The following is a 5,741-nucleotide window of genomic DNA, read 5'->3' on the forward strand; positions in this document are numbered from 1 at the left end:
AAATCACTCAAAACCACTATTGCCTGAAATTGGACTAGCATTGCCACAGTACTTGGGGTTTCTAGTGTAGATTTGAGATTCTGCATTTTATTAATGTTCTGTCTATACCACTTTTTATCACTTACTAATCTTCCCAATAAATACAAAATAAAAAGGGAGATACAAGAAAAAAGTTAATTCCCATAAAACTTGAATTCTAAAACTACAGACTCCTACACCTTTTTGCTAACCCACAGCTTTTAAAAACCTTAAGCCTGTTTTCCTTTCCCTCTCCAAATCAAGGGGTTAGCTTAAAAAAAGCTCACACAAGATTAAAGAAATGCTGTTTTTATTATGGAAAAAAGTTCTTAGTAATTTTTAGTTTCCAGATACTACTGCTATTAAAATCCTTCAATATAGTAGCACAGCTCACTAGAAAAGTGGTAGAATTTTCAGATCAACAGGAGAAGACAGATGCTCTTGAAAAACAGAAGTAAAACTCCAAACCAATAAAAATTTTTGATTCTCTGATAAAAAGAACCAGTTGTTGCTGCAGACGAAGAGATAATTTTAAGGAAAATATAATTAAATTGTAATACATTTTTAATATAAGATATAATTTAATATTGTATATTATATCAATTCTTAAGGGGAAGTCAGTCCTGACTATACAGGATGAAACTGGGAGAGGTGGCAGTGTCATGGTACTGCTGAACTATTTAAAAGCTTTCTCTACCATGCTGGGCTGCCTTCCCTCTTTCAAGGAAGACATAAAAAAGTCACAGCAAAAGTTCATTTTGTATGATATGTTGGTAAAAGAATTAGTTACACATTGCCAGAATAGCAACTGAAGGAACTTTTCTACCTCCTCCATGATTGCCTTCCTCATGGTACAATAACTAGAATATATTAATTCTCTCACACTGCAAAGTTGATGGGAAGAGCCAGAACTGTGTAAAACTCACAGTTTTGCCTAAGAAGCAGTGGCTTCACTATCTCAGACCTTGATGCACAGGCGGTGTGCAGAGAACCTAGGAGAAGAGCTGTAAGTTACAACGCCATCCCCTCCGCCGTCTTCACCACCCAGAAGTTTCCAAACTTGACCAGGGAAGTTTTCAGTCTTTGAAGGAGGTTAGCACACAGGGAATGCAGCTATTGGAGCTGAGCAGTCCCCTTCTCAGGGGCCACTCTTTGTTTCTGGCTAGTGGGGACAGTATCGTCTTTCCGTAGTTCCCTGACCAGCCACACCCCTGACTCATTACATTACTTTAGCCAGCCCACTGGGCCCTGTTTCTTACCTGCACAAGACACGTAGTGGATGACTTTTCAAAGAACCGTTTGCTTCAGTGGTTATGTTCTTAAAAAAACTGTTACATGGATGTGAAAAAATGGCAGTAATATACACTCAGCAAACCCAGAGCCTGGACTTCATGTTTTAGAACGTTTAACTTTCAGCAGAAAAAGGTAGCAGGAACTATATGCAGCATTTCAAGCCCACAATATATATAAAAACAAAAGCTTTTGCCAGTGGATTTAGTGGATATCTAAAAATAATGTGGTTTGGACAATTACATCTTTAAACATTAGGTGGACATACATGCCATTCACTTTATCGACATTTCTTGAAGTTGTTTTAGGGTTTTCAGCATAACAATACAGTTATCCTTTTGGCATATTCATATAATCATAGGATAAAGAGGGGTTCAAATGGAGCTTAAAGACCCTCTAGTCCTAACTTCCCCTGCCATGGGCAGTCACACCTCCCACTAGACCAGGCTGCTCAAGGCCTTATCCAATCTGGTCTCGAACAGTGTCAGATTTGGGGCATCCAGAACCTCCCTGGGCAACCCGTTCAGGTGTCTCACCACTTCAGAGCAAAGAAAGTCTTCCTAATTTTTTCCCCTCTTCCAATTTTTTTTTCTTTCCCATTTCATCTTCAGTTTTCAGTAGTCTGAAAGCTTTCAGGTTTTGGCCAGATGGGGTGAAAGAGTCAACAGAATGGAGCATAGTTTTAGTTTGGGATTTCATTTAAGATATATCTTTAAATTATTTGAAAGGTGAGAAATCTGTGCTGTCATGAGCTTCTGAAACAAACCCAGAAAAAAAAAGCACTCCTGGTAAACAGAAATATCAGAAAACTATTAAAAAAACCAGCTGACGATCTTCAAAGTGCTTTATAATCCGTAACACATCACACATCATATGATTCAACAAGCAGGTATGGCTCCAACTTTACTACAGGGTAAGGATTAGGTTTGACTGGCCTAGACATTACAATCACGGTACACATGAACAATAAAAATTGTAAAAGTAACACACACAATACTTTACAAATCCAGGGAATCTGCAGTCACTTCCTGATATATATCAATTCACTAAGAATACACAAATCTCTGGGAAATTATATGACCAGCTTGATACACACATTTTTCAGCCTTGTGTGGCTGTTGTTGCTTTTCTCTTCTAATAATCCAGCCTGGTTTGGTGGTTCTTTTGTCCATTTCGAAAGATTTTGCCAAGGAACACTACAGTAGCAGCCCTGCATGTATGACCAAGATATTTATAGACTGGTCCCTTAATGCTATTTTTAAAGCAAGCAATTTCTGTGTTTTTTGTAAAGTTAGGCCATATTAGTCATGACTGGAAGCAGAGGAAGCCTGCTCAACACATGTGAATATTGTCTGTGCCATGAAAAACACCTGAGGAACAGCTCCCACTGCCAGATATTAACTGAGTTGTAATGCACTGGTACAGGCAAAAAGGGATTTCATATGTGCTGGGAGGTCTTTTCAAGCCTTGCTTTGTTGTGTAGTAAATTGCTGAGGGACTACTTTTGTAGCACGTATTGCTTTCTTCTCTTATCAAGAGGAAGGTGATTAAAACTGACATACTTTTACAGCTGGTAAAAAATCTACAGCCAGTTTTGCAATGCAAAAAGCAGGGAACTAATGGCTATCTCAAGTCTGCAAACTTTCTCCTGGAACACCATTGAGCCATCTCTTACAGAAGGCTTTAAGGAAAAACAGTCCACACGTACATAACTGAAAATCCTCTTAGCTAGGCACCTGAAGATTTTATCTCACTAGCTGCTCTGTCAGTTTTGTGGGTTTACAATTGCCTTCTTTTAATTTCAAAAGAACGTTTCAAATTGCTGTGAGAACACTGTATAAAAGAACATGGCGCTATGCAATTAACAGAGCACAGAAGGAAATACTGAAAATTACTCTATACAAAGATTTTTGATAAGAGCACAAACCAGAACAGGAATAAAGAAAAATATATTTGCCTAATCACTGCTTTATAAAAGCATGTATTGGAAGTAAATGTAGCTAAACTTAGAAATTAACATGATTTTTAATTAGCAGCAGGCTTCTCTATGGTGTATGCCTATGTACTTTTTGGACCAAAAGTTCAGAGTTGACTACCTCACATGGAAATGTTATTTTAAACATCACATTTAAAATGTGTTTTTAGCTTTTCTGAAGCATTGCAGCTTCTAGCAAAAACTCACATTGTGCGTAAAACACCACCAAAGAGAAATTGTGAAGGTTCACTTTCCGTGAGTAACAGGATACAAAACCCACCCATCTTCCTGCTCTGCTACAACAATGTTCTCTACCTCTATTCCCAACCAACCCAATGGATTACTTTAAAAATTGTATCTAACCTTCACTCTACTCTTAATCTTGCATTTTGCTGTTTCTTTTCAGCCAACTTTCAACCAAGGAATTAGGTCCAAAAGTTTGACTGCATTTCCCAACTGTACTGTCAGGTCAGATGAGCAATATTTTTTCTAAGCATACAAAAAATAAGACATTTGTTTAAAAAAAAATAATTTTAATTAAGATGTGGTTGTCTTGCTACCACAAGAACTGTAGAAAGTATCAGGTGGCGTTAACATTTTGTGTAGGTTACGATAACTTGCTGGTTGCTCTAAAATAAACAGAAAGTGACAAAAGCTACTGAACACTCAACGTTGGAAGGCTGGTGTTTAAGATGTATGGTTTTGAAATGGTAGACGTTTTACAGATTCCTCTGCGCCTGGACTGTTCACCGGCCTGTGTGAACAGTCTGTAAGCCCACACCAGGAGATCAGCTCTCCGCTGTCGTCGGCTGCTGTCGCGACAGGGTGCATCCCCGGAGGCCCCAGCGCCCGCTGAGAGGGCTTTTGCCCGGCTGGCGGTCCCGAGCGACCGGAGGGCAGGACCTCACTGCGCGGGCCGCGCCGGGGCCTGACGGCAGCTGCGAGGCCGAGGGGCGGGTCTGCGGCCGGGACCTGCAGGAGGACACGCTCCCGGCCAGGAGCAAGCTTCCAGTCGGAGGCTGGCTCTTGGAGAAGGGGTCTCGGGCGCGGCTGCCTCGCGGAGCCCGCGGTAGCCCCCGGGTCTCGGCGCAGCGTGGCGTAGGAGCAAAGGGCAAACGCAGCGCCCGCGGGACCCGCCGCGCCGCGAGCAGGTCCCAGGGGGACGCGGAGGGAGGGGAGCAGGGACGGCCAGAGCGATGAGGCCGTAGGCGGCGGCCGTCGGGGCTGGCCCCGGCCCAGCGCGGCCCCCCCGCCCCGGCGGGGCGAGGCGTGTCCCCCGCGGGCGCGGGCAGCGCGCGGGGCCGGCGGCGGCCGCTCCTGCGCGGCAGCGGCAACGGCAGGTGTGCGGCGGCGGGCACGGGGACGGGAACAGCGTGGGAACAGCACGGGGACAGCACGGGGACAGCCGCCGCCGCGCCGAGCCGCAACTCTCCCGGCTCTCCCGTCCGCCGCTGCAGGTACGGACGGAGTCGCGCTGCGGAGCCGTGGGTGGTGGATGTGCTGGCGCAGGTCGACCCTGGCGGTCCCCTGCCGGGGCCGGGGGCTGCGCGGAGCCCGAAACCTTAGCGGGCGAGACCGCCCTCATTTCCCGCGGCCGGAGGCGAGCCGCGGCAGGGAGCCCTCCCGTCGGGACCGGCTTGGTGTGGAGGAGGGGGAGCGCGGTGTCCCCGGAGGAGCGGCGGCCCCGGCCGAGCTCCGGCTGAAGGGACCCGAGCGCCCCTCCCCAGACCTGTGGCCGCAGGCGACGCGCACGGAGGTTTGGGTGTCCCGCAGCCTCCAGACTGGGAGAGGGGCCGGCAGCAGGCCGTGCCTCCGGAACCGGCTTCTCTGGCGGGGCGCAGGTACGTGGAGAGGGACGCGGATCTCCCGGGCCCGCCGGCGGCACTCGGCTCCCTCCCGCTGGCATCCCCGGACGAGAGGTTGGTCCTGCTCGTCGGCCGCAGAGTCGAAGTACTGAAAGTCACTTTCGTGTCGAAACAGTAGCAGCGCTAACGCGAAACAGGTAGCGTGTTAGCTGGGATGTGCTTAAGGAGTGAACGGTAAGGATCAAAGAACAAATTTCTCTCACGCAAATAATTGGGAAAGAGACAAAGCCACAGGCAGACCCTGCCGTGGTGCTCAGGTGTGGTTTAAGGTAAACGCTTTCTTAGGGCAACTGCCGCGTTTTACAGCTGGCCATTGGTAAGACGTACAGTTTGATCACATACTTCGTTATGTTTAGCCCTGTTTAGTAGATCTCTGAAATATCTCGTCTTGCAGATGCTGTCAAGCATGCTGCTTTTTAGTCACACTAGTTGCTCCTCCATAATATTTAACTGGATCCTTTCATTCCTTTGACTGGAGTTGAGCCATAGTACAAAAAATTTCTGAAGTCTGTGCTCTTATTGAGCAAAGACTTATAAACAATAAAACATTTGAAATTTTTTACTTCTTTTTTTGTCTATGAGCTACGTTAGTT

The sequence above is a fragment of the Corvus moneduloides genome, chromosome Z (genome assembly GCF_009650955.1).
Source record: "Corvus moneduloides isolate bCorMon1 chromosome Z, bCorMon1.pri, whole genome shotgun sequence".
In the NCBI taxonomy this organism is placed as follows: domain Eukaryota; kingdom Metazoa; phylum Chordata; class Aves; order Passeriformes; family Corvidae; genus Corvus; species Corvus moneduloides.